Here is an 11395-nt window from a genome sequence, read left to right on the forward strand (position 1 = left end):
GTGGGGGGTTCTGGTCAGCAGAAATGTGCACATTGTAGGAGAATGTCAAATTACTACAGCTTTTATCCGAGCAATAGCAGGAGTATTGACTTAGCAGTGGGGGGATGGCATGACTTTCCACTGGCTCAGTGTTTACTGATGTTTTTAATAATTGAAAACAAGTAAAAACAAACTGAAACTGCTCGAGCACAGTTTTTTTATTTTTTCTTGCTCGGCGCAGTACGCTGTTTACAGTTTTGAACGCAAACAGTGTGCGCTATTAATCTGTTTTCACTGCTCAAATTGCTACAAACAACAAGGGCAACAGTAGTACAGTTTGCGAACACTCGTCACCACAGATGTCTTTTTCAGGGCTGTTAGGGATTTATTTGAGCCGTTTTCTTCATTTTGATATCATTCACATAACTTAATTTTTTTTAAAAACAAGAATCAATTCAGAAGTTTGAATTTGTCATTTCTAATCCTCCCAGACCTGGAACTTTACATAAAGGCTCAAATATGTACACACAGCCCCACTAATGTTTGTATGTAGTGAAATCCTGAATAACAAAAACTTGGTTTCCTGACAAACTGGACTTTTAAGCACAGTCCTGAGGTCAGGACGATCTCAGAAAGTCAGGATCCAAAAGCAGATTCTGTTGGAAAACCCCAAGGCCTTCAACTTTCAACAGCCCAGCTGTTGATTTGAGGTGAAGTTAATGAAATAAGTTTTAAGATAGTCTTCCACTTTTATTATTCTAACCACTTTTACAACACAATGACAGTGAAACAGCTTCAGAATGTAATACTGCCACCAACACAAGTTAAGCTTGTGCGTTTTGCACGTTCTTTCCTCTGCAGATATTAGCCATTTCCATTGACCACATAACTGTGCAAATTGAAATTACAAAATTAAATTTGCTCAAAATAAATGTGCCAATATCGAAAAACACCAACTTTTCTGATTAAAAAAAAAAAAAAATGTTAGTTCGAGTTAGATGAAAAACCACCACAATCTATCAAAATCAGCACATTTCGCAAAACTGCAATGTAAAAGCTTTTTACACATCACACGAGTCACATGATCAACAACCGGATGTTACTACTGGTGGAAAAGACGAAGACAGGAAGAGGTGGGAGGACGATGGTGCATCATGTTTTTTTAATAGCTTTTCGTGTGAACACGCTTATTCACGTACAATTTTAATTGGAAAATTGCAAAATTTTGTCTTTCGACATTAGAATATCAACGATGTTTTGGGAACATTTGTAATGGAAGCGCAACTACTGACTTTTTTGTACAACCATAATAAAGATTAGGATGTTGACCTCAAGAATCATAAATAAAATCCTTTTACCACAGAGCGAAAGTTTGGGTCAAATCATTCTCATTTGTGCTAATTTTGTTTTCCAGCTGGACATTGACCCCAAAGTACATTGAAGTGTAACACACAATAGAAAGATGTGATGTAGAATAACCCTGTCCTCAGTGGTAATGACAACGTGTCCACTGTAGGACATTTACCAAATATGGTGTTCATATGCGAGTGTAGATAACTTTGATTCTGGACGGGTAGAAATAAGTCCAGAACAAAATCAAGCATCTGCACCCAATTCCTCTTTAAAAAACAAGTGACTGAACTGAAAAAGAACAGTTCAAATGCATCTTAAAAAGCTTCAAATTAATATGTCATGCATGCCCTTGACGACTGCATGTAAACTTGTGTTCAAACGCACAAGTTGGTTACTTCTGGCCCTCTAACCATTTGTTTCAGCTCAAATGTCACTTGGGAACTAAAATAAGTCTTTTTTTTTTTTGCGGACCTCCGTGTGCCCTCCATGTGAGAAAAGTGGCTCTAGGAAGCACTGCCGGAGGATGTGCTGCATCCTCTTCGCTAGAAAGTCCTAGATAGAGACCTACAATCGCAGACAGAGAGTCGCGGCAATGGGAAATCACGATCTGGAGTAAAACCACGTCCTCGAGGGGAAGAGGGTGTCAGCAGGGATTGTGGTTCACGCTCCGGGCCGCACGGAACCACAAAGTCACCACGGAGACCCTTCTTTCCACTGGATCACAGGGCTCAGGCCTCATGGCCTCTCTGTGGATATCAAGTTACTAATCTAAGGGCCCTGACCAGTACTCGGTCATATGACGCTGCCCGCCCAAAGAGCAGACTGGGCTTCGCCCGGCGACACAGCCACCAGAGCAAATGTGGCCCAGCTGGCTGCTCCTGGGAACACTTGGGGGGGCTGAAAAGTTTGGGATGGGGAGAGGAAAAAAAAAAAAAAAAGCCGAAGGCTGGTCAGGAAACAGAAAGCAGTGTGGTCGATCATGGTCGGTCAATGGCTGTCGCCTGGGACCGTTCCCTCTTCTGGTAGAATCTGACCAGGAGGAACAAAGGCGTTGCGGTCGCATCGCGTATGGGGAAGAGCAGGAAACTGAGTTTTTTTTCTTTTTCCCCCCTTTCAGATTGAGGAACACACTGAAGCCACTTTCTGGGAGGTTTTGGTCATTTACATCAGAGCCATGTCACAAAGCATCAAAACAACTCCCATCTCAAAAACAGAAACTTTCAGTACCTCCTCTTTTATATTTAGATCATCCCATAATTTGTATGAGGACAATATTGGCTTTTAAGCAAGATGGATTCTTTTTTTTGTTTTGGACTGTGAAAACAAATTCTTCAGAAGAATTTTTGTTTTAGTTTCTAAATCTTAGTATGCTTGAAATAAGACAAAACTAAGTTTCAAGTAACTTTTCAGCAAGATATAGGAGATTTCAAGTAATTTATTCCTCAATATTGACTGAAAAGTAGTGCTTGAGAAAAATGTCTCGTTATAAGTCAACTTGTACTTTTTCCATCAAGATTAAGGAATTTACTTAAAATAAGCTCCCATATCTCGCTGAAGTTACTTTATTTCAAGTGCACTAAGATTTTCTGACCTAGAAACTTGACCAAACACACTCAGTAAGATTTTGTGTTTTTGCAGCGAGCTTCTTGAGTCAAAGTAAATGAAGTGAAGAGTAAAAACACCTGAAGTGATGAAAAGTACATATTTTTTTGTTTTGTGTCGTTTTTGCTGCAGCGGCTCAGCCGGCCGTGACTGCTGTTCTAACGGCCACTGCCCCGCCGTGGAGACGGCATCGAGCGAAAACTTATTTATCTTTGTACCGCGGCCGCCACACCCTCCCCTGTCTGCACATTTGAGCCTGCTGCTTCTCCACATCGTTACCTCACTTCTCCCTGCTTTTTTTTTTAATCCTTTTATTTGCCATTTCTCTCTCCCTAAAGTCCCCCCCTTCTTCTTTCTGTCCATAAGATTCCGCCGGTGTCAGACCTCCCAGGCGGTGTGTGCAGACCCAGGTAGACAGTAAGGGTGGTGCGGGGGGCAAAAAAAAAACTCTTCTCTAGGCTTCCTGACGCCCGTGATCTACTCCCCCCACCACACACACCTTGCCCCAGGGAGGTCAGCATCATTGTTGACATTGGACACATGTTCATTGCGGCGCAATATTAAATCTTCTCATTGGATTTGGACTGTAATTATGTCGTAAAAACAAACTGGCTGTGAAGCCATGGCCCGCCAGTGTGATCTGCTTTCATCAAGTGCAGACTGGCTTAATTACAGAGTGCGCCTTACACCCATCTTTCACTGGGCAGCTTTTCCTCCAGCTTCTTTAAGCCATCACTTTTTTTTTTAACTGAGCGTTAATCATAAGGCAATTGGTCTGTTTGCTATGGCGGGGTTTGAGGGAGGGGGATAGATTTGAACGTTGGTCTCCACACATCCTGTGTATTAATGATGCAAGTCCAGAATTAAGCAGATGAACTTGACAGTTGAATCCGATCTCTCACGGTTTTTTTCCTTCTAATGGAAGACTTTATATAGTTGCTTTTTTGTTCATGCTCTAAATCTGATGAATCGATTTCATTAAAAATGCACCGTGCCGAGGTGAACGAGCAAAAGAAATGCTTCATACTTTACGTCATTTTTCCTGTCTACAGGAGTCAGGAGACTCAAACTGAAAATAAATGACGTTTGGTGACAAAATATTTGATTATGTAACAGTCAAATCGTTTTGAAGTCGCACTGAGATGTGATGTCTTGCTAGAGTGTTCATACTTCTTGAACCAGTCCATGTTTCTGCATGTTGCAAACATAAAATACAATATGCACACCAGCACAAAGTAGGGTATAGCTGAAGAAGACCTGAGAAGTGCAGGTTACATCTACTGACCCCACCCCACCCCTCTACTGTGACACCCTAAAAAAAGCTCAATCAAGGCCAACTAAGATCAGAAATCAACCATTTAGAGCAAGGAACACTGCACTGTACGACACATGGTGGTGACTGCATTAGGATGCGGGAATGTTTTTCTTCAGCAGGAACAAGGATGCTGGTCAAATCAGAGAATACCAGCTAAACGCTTTGAGAAAAAAAAAAAGAGATTTGAGACTGGGCTGTAGGTTCGTCTTACGTGAAACGGATCCCAACCTACAAAGAAACTGTTTAGGTAAAAGTTCTTCCACGCTCTACAATAGCCCAATTGAGAACCTGTTGGTACGTGACGTAGAGGCAAAGTAGACGCCTCATCTAAGGAGGCTGTTGGTTCTCAACACAAGTGGTTTGAGTACCAACCTTGAGAACTCCGGTGCATGTCTTCCCTCTCTGCCCATTTCCCATCTAACTTCTGTCAAAGGCCACTAGCGCCACCAAACACCTAAATATGTACATTTTCAGATGTGTTGCCATCAGGAAGTACAGTCTAAGAAACTGAAATGGAAAAGGTGTCATGAATTCCCTTTGTAATGGGCAAGAAAAAGTTTGACTTCTGGGTTGAAATGCTTTTAACCCAATAATGACTCCATATTCAGGCATATACTCGGAAGAAGAGACGTCTACCAACAGGAAACGATGGCAGGATGCAAAAAGCGGAGATGAAATATCAAATTATCTTGGGATTTACCCTTTTTTATGTCTTAAATAGTTGAGAAAAAGACAGAGAAGCTGGAGGGTCACATTGGGGGAATTTTCTCACTTTTGTCCTCTCTCTGCAGCCTTTTATGATGGGTTCATCTGTGTTGTGACAGGTGTGTGAAGTGGCCATCTGACTGGATGTAATTGCCACTTCTATCCTGCGGGTCACTCTTTGTCCCCTGGCTTTAAAAAAAAAAAAAAAAAAAAAAAAAGCCATTGGTGAGGGAAGTTTTAATGGTTGCAGCTTTAGCAGAGCAAGAACAGTCAGTTACCGTTTTGGAGTTTTATCGGATGACATAAAATTGTCCAAATCTGATTGGACAATCAGATTCCTGTTATGCAAGATTACAGAGTCCAAGTAAATTTTATTAATTTTGTTTAGAATATTGTGACCTCAGTTCAGAAACACCAAAAGCATTACCAAAGAGTCACAAAGGGATTTGATTTTTGATGAAGAAAAAGGACAGAGGTTTGCTTCCGAATTCAGATATGTAGAGTCAAACATTATGAAGTGCCTCAATAGTAGGTTTGATTCATGTTTGAATTAAATCTCAGTGACGCTTTTGTCAAAACAATTAAAAAAAAAAAGCCACTTCTCACACTGGGAGCTTGACAATATGGAGAAATCAGAGTATAACTCACAGGTGCAACATTTTAAGCTGTACCACAGAACATACGTATACACCAGATAAATGGAGAACATTAATACTAATTATGTGGAGGCCCACTTTGAGCATGCCCACTCCCACCATCTGTGCTATAGAAATCACAATATTCAAGCTCTGCCCCCTCCAATGTGTGGCTTTGTCCTCCATTTCTTTGCATCAAACGGCAAATGCATGTGGAGGAAGTTGATGACAGCTAAGATTAGAAACCATTAAGAAAAAAATTTTTTTGGAAGACTAGTTTACATACATTATTGCAGAGATTTTCCACAAATAATTTTTCCTAATTCAAATCAAGTCTCTTACTGTAAATCTCTCAAATCAACATCTAGTCTGCCCATAATGCTACTATTCTGTGCATCAATACAAACCCATTACTTTGTCTACAGGCAGCAAATTAACTCTACAAAAATTACATTTAAAAAGGCATTTGAATGCCTTCACGTTGAAACTAAAATGGTCACAATGAAGCATGAGGCTTTTGAAAAGTCATTGTAATGCAATTGCAATGCAGTAAAAGGTTGCCGCTTGCTGTGACAGGCTGATCAGTTCGGAGGGGTGGGGAAAAGTAAAATGGCTATAATCAAACAATACCTGAATTTAACACAAAGTAAATAAGTTCAACTTGATTTAGAGTATCAAGTTCTCAGAACACTCCTATAAAGTAAAAGCTGCCAGAAAGCATCAGCTAAAGTTAGGAGAAAAAGGCTTTAGTTTATCAATAAGAAAACATAAAAAAATAAATAAGTGCTCAAAATATTTAAGTCAACCTAAACAGAGTTTTTAAAACCTTGGATGAAGCCTTAGTCTGAACTGTGTCACCATGGACACAAATTGATTCACTGAGGTGTTAGATCATCCTCTCAGAAATGGGTAAATACTCAAACCTCTTGGTTTAGGAGGCAAGAACAGGTAATACGGCGGATAGCCAAACCAGATGCTGTGTACAGGTTGGGTTACAGGCGGAGGTCTACCGCCACGCAATTGGTTCCGAGCTGCAGCATGTCTGAGCAGCGGGCCTTTTTCTGAAGATTCAGAGTTGTACGTCCCCTGCTCTTACACCTTCTCTAAGAAGGACGGCCGACCTGGCTGGAGTTCTGGAAGAAGAAAAGGGTTTGGCGGGCTCGAATCCAGGCGGTTCGGGTTCAGAAACCAACTCCAGGTCGTCGGGAGATGACGCTCCTCTTGGGACACGACTGCTAGATTTGGCTTTCGAGTTACCCGGAAGAGTTAAGACGATACAGCATCAGACCATCTGATTCCAGCGAAGCAGGCACTACTTTATTACGGAATGAGAACAGGACAAAAGGAAAGCAGCATTTAGTCAACTGCACTGAGACATCTTTCTTAGCATCAAAAATTTATCAGCACAGTATTAAGAAACCATTAGCCCAAACTGGGAGTGGTCAGAGCTGGGGGCAGGGGGATTTTTTTTTTTTTTTTACCTTTCTTCGTGGGACAGCTGTAATTCACACCAGTCAGCATGATAAGGAGCCACACCCTGTTGAAAAACAGATGATTACAACTACAGCCGCTCCACATTAACGAACCAGCGCAGTAACCCACTCCTTACCCTGAGGCCAACGAGCCAGTCATCATGTTGGACGAGCTTCTGTACTATTGCGATTAAGGATGCACTGCGGAAGGCTCATAAACGGTCGCGAGGAAGCAGCGCCGTCCAATCAGCACGCAGCAAGTTAATGATGCACAGCTGCTAGGCATTAATCGTGATTATGTTGGATCTTTCCATTCTTCCATCCATTTTCTGTGTTCACTTGGTTCTGTTAAGGTCTGGTGGTAAATCTTGGGCTCAACTCGTTTTTTCTATCATTTGAAAATTAGATCTGGACAACATACTGAATGTCAGTCACAATGTCTATGTGTGCAAAATCACAAGTGAAATTAACTTGTTAGCATTTATTTTAAGCCATTCTGCCTTCAGTAATGTATTAAACCTTTCCAAATCCTTTATTCCCACACTTGCCAATACAATATGGAAATCCTAGAAAAGCAAGAATTGTCATGGAAATGGAAAAGGAAAATAAAAATCACTGCAGGCAATAAATACATTATGGGTGTCTAGGGTTTACCACCACCCTAGACATCTCTGGCAAATTTAAACTGCCTATATGATCAGGTTTTTATTTCAGTCAAACCCTTTAGTGATTCCTCAGCTGGAAGAGGGCACAAGAACTAAAAATGTAACTCCAAATACTTGCATGTAAGGAACGGGTTTGCACTGGATTTGACACACAAGCCTTCCTAGCACCCTCCAATTTAACTCATCTGTTCCACAATTTGTGAATACATAGTGAAAAAAAAATCCATTACAGCACAAGAAAAATGTTCCCAATGTGTGTAATCTATAGGCAAATAGATTTTTAGTGGTCAGCATGCAGCCATCGGGCTGTATGCTGTGATATGTTTTAGTCACAAGGCCTAGAGCTTTAAATGTGCGAAAACAAGAAGGATCCTAAAGGTCTAGCAAGACATGCAATATTAAAGAAGCACTCAACTCTACCACATTGAATCTTATCACACACTGGAGAGATGTGCAAAGCTTTAGATTTTCATTGAAGCAATGACAAAAGCCTGAGGCAGTCAGCTGAGCTTAACAGAAACCAGGGTCAAGTAGTAGTTGCAGAAAACACATTAAAATCCAGGTTGCCAAAGAGTTAATCAATCTTTCAGCAGAGGGAGCTGGTTGCCATAACCAACAACATGGCATTAGGAGAGTCTTCTTGCAGGTCAGCACCATTAGAGACTCAGCTAACATATTAGTGAACACCGTAGCCAGCCTTTCCAATGTTCTGTTGCGGAGATCGAAGAGGGTGCCTTTTACGATTTGGGTAGGTTTCCAGTTGACTGCATCTGTAAGGATCACCAACGTGGCCACCGTCATGCCTCTGATTTCGTCGATGGTCAAGTTGATCGGTGGAAAACGTGTACATGCCTGGAGGATACCTCATACTCAGCAACACATACTCAAGTAGAGGACACCCTTGTCGAAATCGAGCTACAAGTGTGCCTCGTGCCTGTGGGCCATCAATGGCAAATTCATTTAGAGGCAGGACAGGAAGGTACTGGGGAGGAGGGCCTCTGTCTTCAGATTCAGAGTTATAGTCTCCTTGTTCATAAGTCCTCTCCTTGTAGGACGCTTCTCCTGGCTGGAACATGGGAAATGGCCCTGGAGGGCTCATGTTGCCAGGACTTTCAGAGATGAAGCTTGATGTCCTGTATATACATCAGATCCATAGAGAGCAGGAACTGGTCTCATCTGAGCGCTAGGATGAGTGTATCTAGGTTGCTCATCTGTATAAAGCTGTACAGCTCACTTTGTCACACTTGAGAAAGCAGACTCTTCAACAACATATCCAGGGCCAGTTTCCTCCCTACTGGAACTAAAAGGGTTTGTACCAGAAGCCCCAAGGGTATCCAAGGCTGCAAAGGGAGTTATTAGCACTTTTTTTCTGCTGATAAGGCATGATATTTGCACATGTCCAGATTGATCAAAAAGTGGATTCACCTTTCTTTGTGAAGTATCCACCAGTCAGTATGACAAGTAGCCACAGTCTATTGAGAAGCATCAGAATAAAATGGTTAATAAAAAAAAATTAAAGTTGAAAGGAGGGGGAAAACAAGAAGCCATAAACCACAAACTAGTTGTTACTATGAAGAGGCCATGCCAGCTTTCATATTTGATGAGCAGCCTCCTACTGCCTGAATTACATAAACGTGCAAATCGCTGATTATAGTTGAGGGAGTCTTTCACTGACCAATCACAGCATAGCAAGTTAACAGTACGCAGCTGCTAGTCATTAATCCTGATGAAGGTGCAGGCTCAGCCTGAAATGAAAACCCAGATATGGATCAGTTGCTTCCGTCATGTGAATTAAAGAATTTTCCAATTTGCTTCAATTAAATGAAGGAAAACTTCAAACTTTGTGTTTTAAAGTGTGAGCTCGTGTGCTGAACTGAATCTTAGAACATAATTATCACAGACACTAATTTCTGCTTTTACTCGTCCACGGAGAAAAAAAATGTAGCTATAAATTTAACAAAAGGGTTAGGTCTTTGAAACAGAAGTATTTTACCCCACTTTCATTTGGTTTAACAGGCATTTTTATGTACTTTTTACTTTTGCAGTTTGATTATCCCTTGCTAAATTTAAACATTAAATTGTGCAAACCTTAAAAGGCTGTGCAACAATGCAAGGTACAAAACTGTCTGTTCTGTTGTTTTTAAATACATAAAAATATAAGATTATTCCATCCATGAAAGAAAATAAAATGTCTGCTAAAGTGAAAATGTGAAAATGTTTGAGTATGAATCAGAGCAGATTTTTTTTTTCTGTCATTTTTTTCACAAGAGACTAGCAGGTAGTACAGCTTTCTGAGAAAATCGCTGTACTTATTTTTCCCATTGGTAGAGCATCCTTTGTTTTCCCATCCATCCATCCAAAAACTCATCTTTCATTCCAATTTCGTTTTTACACCCTGTTTTCCCTGCTGTGTAAAGTTTGAGAGACTATTTCGCCTTTAACTAAAAAGTGAAAAAAATTATCTTTACTTTTGGAATTTTGAATTATGGGAAACAAATATGGAATTTTAAAATATATTTTTTTAAAACTGGTAAATATTGCATGCAAAACCTGCAAGTTTGCTACTGCATACACTGCATTTTTTTAGCATCAATATGACATGGAGAATAAAGGAAGAAAAACAAAAAACTTCTGACAAATGGAACATTTCCTGTAAATGAACCAAAAAACAAGCATATAAGTAACCTCAATGCGTCTGATTGAGCACATCCCTTCGTTAGGATCTCACTCCTCCATACCCAGCTTGAGACGGTGCCAAATGGGCCACGGTTCTGCATTGTGACAATTTCCGGCTCTTCACATGTGTATTTCCTGGCTTTCTAATCAGAATGCTATTTTGTAACTCAAAAGGGGCTCCTATTCAGCCCCGGCATTAACAGCTCTCGTCTGTGATAACGTGGATGCTTCGGGCCATAGGCCACCAGCTGCATCCACTTGTCACTCTTTGGTACAGATGCCCTGTCTGTCTGCTGCGTGAATGAAACTCATGGACTAAATTGGCACTTATTGTGCCGAATGGTTTTATGCGTGCATTTTTAATGTGCCTCATCCAATTCCTTAACATGTTTAATTTTGTCTGCCGACTGCTACCTCTGATTTGCAAAAAAAAAAAAAAAAGATGAAGATTTAGATGGAAAGGCTTTAGTTGGGATTTACGTTCCTTAAGTGGACAGCAGAGACCAAATGGCAAACGGCTGAAAACTCAAACGCTCCGAAGCCGTTCATCCATTTCTGTAGGATTTTCTTCCTTTTTTTTTCTTCTTTCCATGCATCATATTAAGTTTCTTTGCGCAAATCAAATGACGAGAACTCAATTATGACGGATCAATAATTCAGTATTCTCAATTATGCTTTAATTGTGAGAAGCAATATCATCCAATCTTATTGGGAGGATAGGTGTTGTTGCTCTGCAGAGCTTTAGCTGATTGTTTATATGAGATTAGCGCTGTGTATCAGGGAAAAAAAGATCAAGCAATGTCACAGAGCCTTGAATAGCCGGCAAGTGACGCGTGCACAAGACACACTCGGGCGCGCGTTCAAGTACACTCCCCCTCCTCCACTCCCCAATGCGCGCGCACACGCACACTCCTAATGACACAAACACATAACATAAAGCCAAATGCTGCCACTAAAATTTGCATGGTGCTCAGTAATGCATTAGTGAACATC

The 11395-nt window shown here is 40.8% G+C and overlaps 1 long non-coding RNA gene and 1 pseudogene across 1 annotated transcript; both read right to left on the reverse strand.

Moving 5' to 3' along the window:
* Positions 1-5176: 5176 nt before the first annotated feature.
* On the reverse strand, positions 5177-7620 carry LOC106916236 (uncharacterized). The gene is made up of 3 exons (XR_001417941.2): positions 7199-7620; positions 7071-7126; positions 5177-6904 (listed from the first exon to the last, which is right to left on the reverse strand). It is a non-coding gene; the product is annotated as an uncharacterized LOC106916236 (long non-coding RNA).
* A 130-nt stretch (positions 7621-7750) lies between these two features.
* Positions 7751-9175, reverse strand: LOC106916235 (uncharacterized; annotated as a pseudogene).
* Positions 9176-11395: the final 2220 nt, after the last annotated feature.

This window comes from Poecilia mexicana, unplaced genomic scaffold (assembly GCF_051168715.1).
Source record: "Poecilia mexicana isolate PSO_F unplaced genomic scaffold, ASM5116871v1 scaffold_21, whole genome shotgun sequence".
NCBI lineage: Eukaryota > Metazoa > Chordata > Actinopteri > Cyprinodontiformes > Poeciliidae > Poecilia > Poecilia mexicana.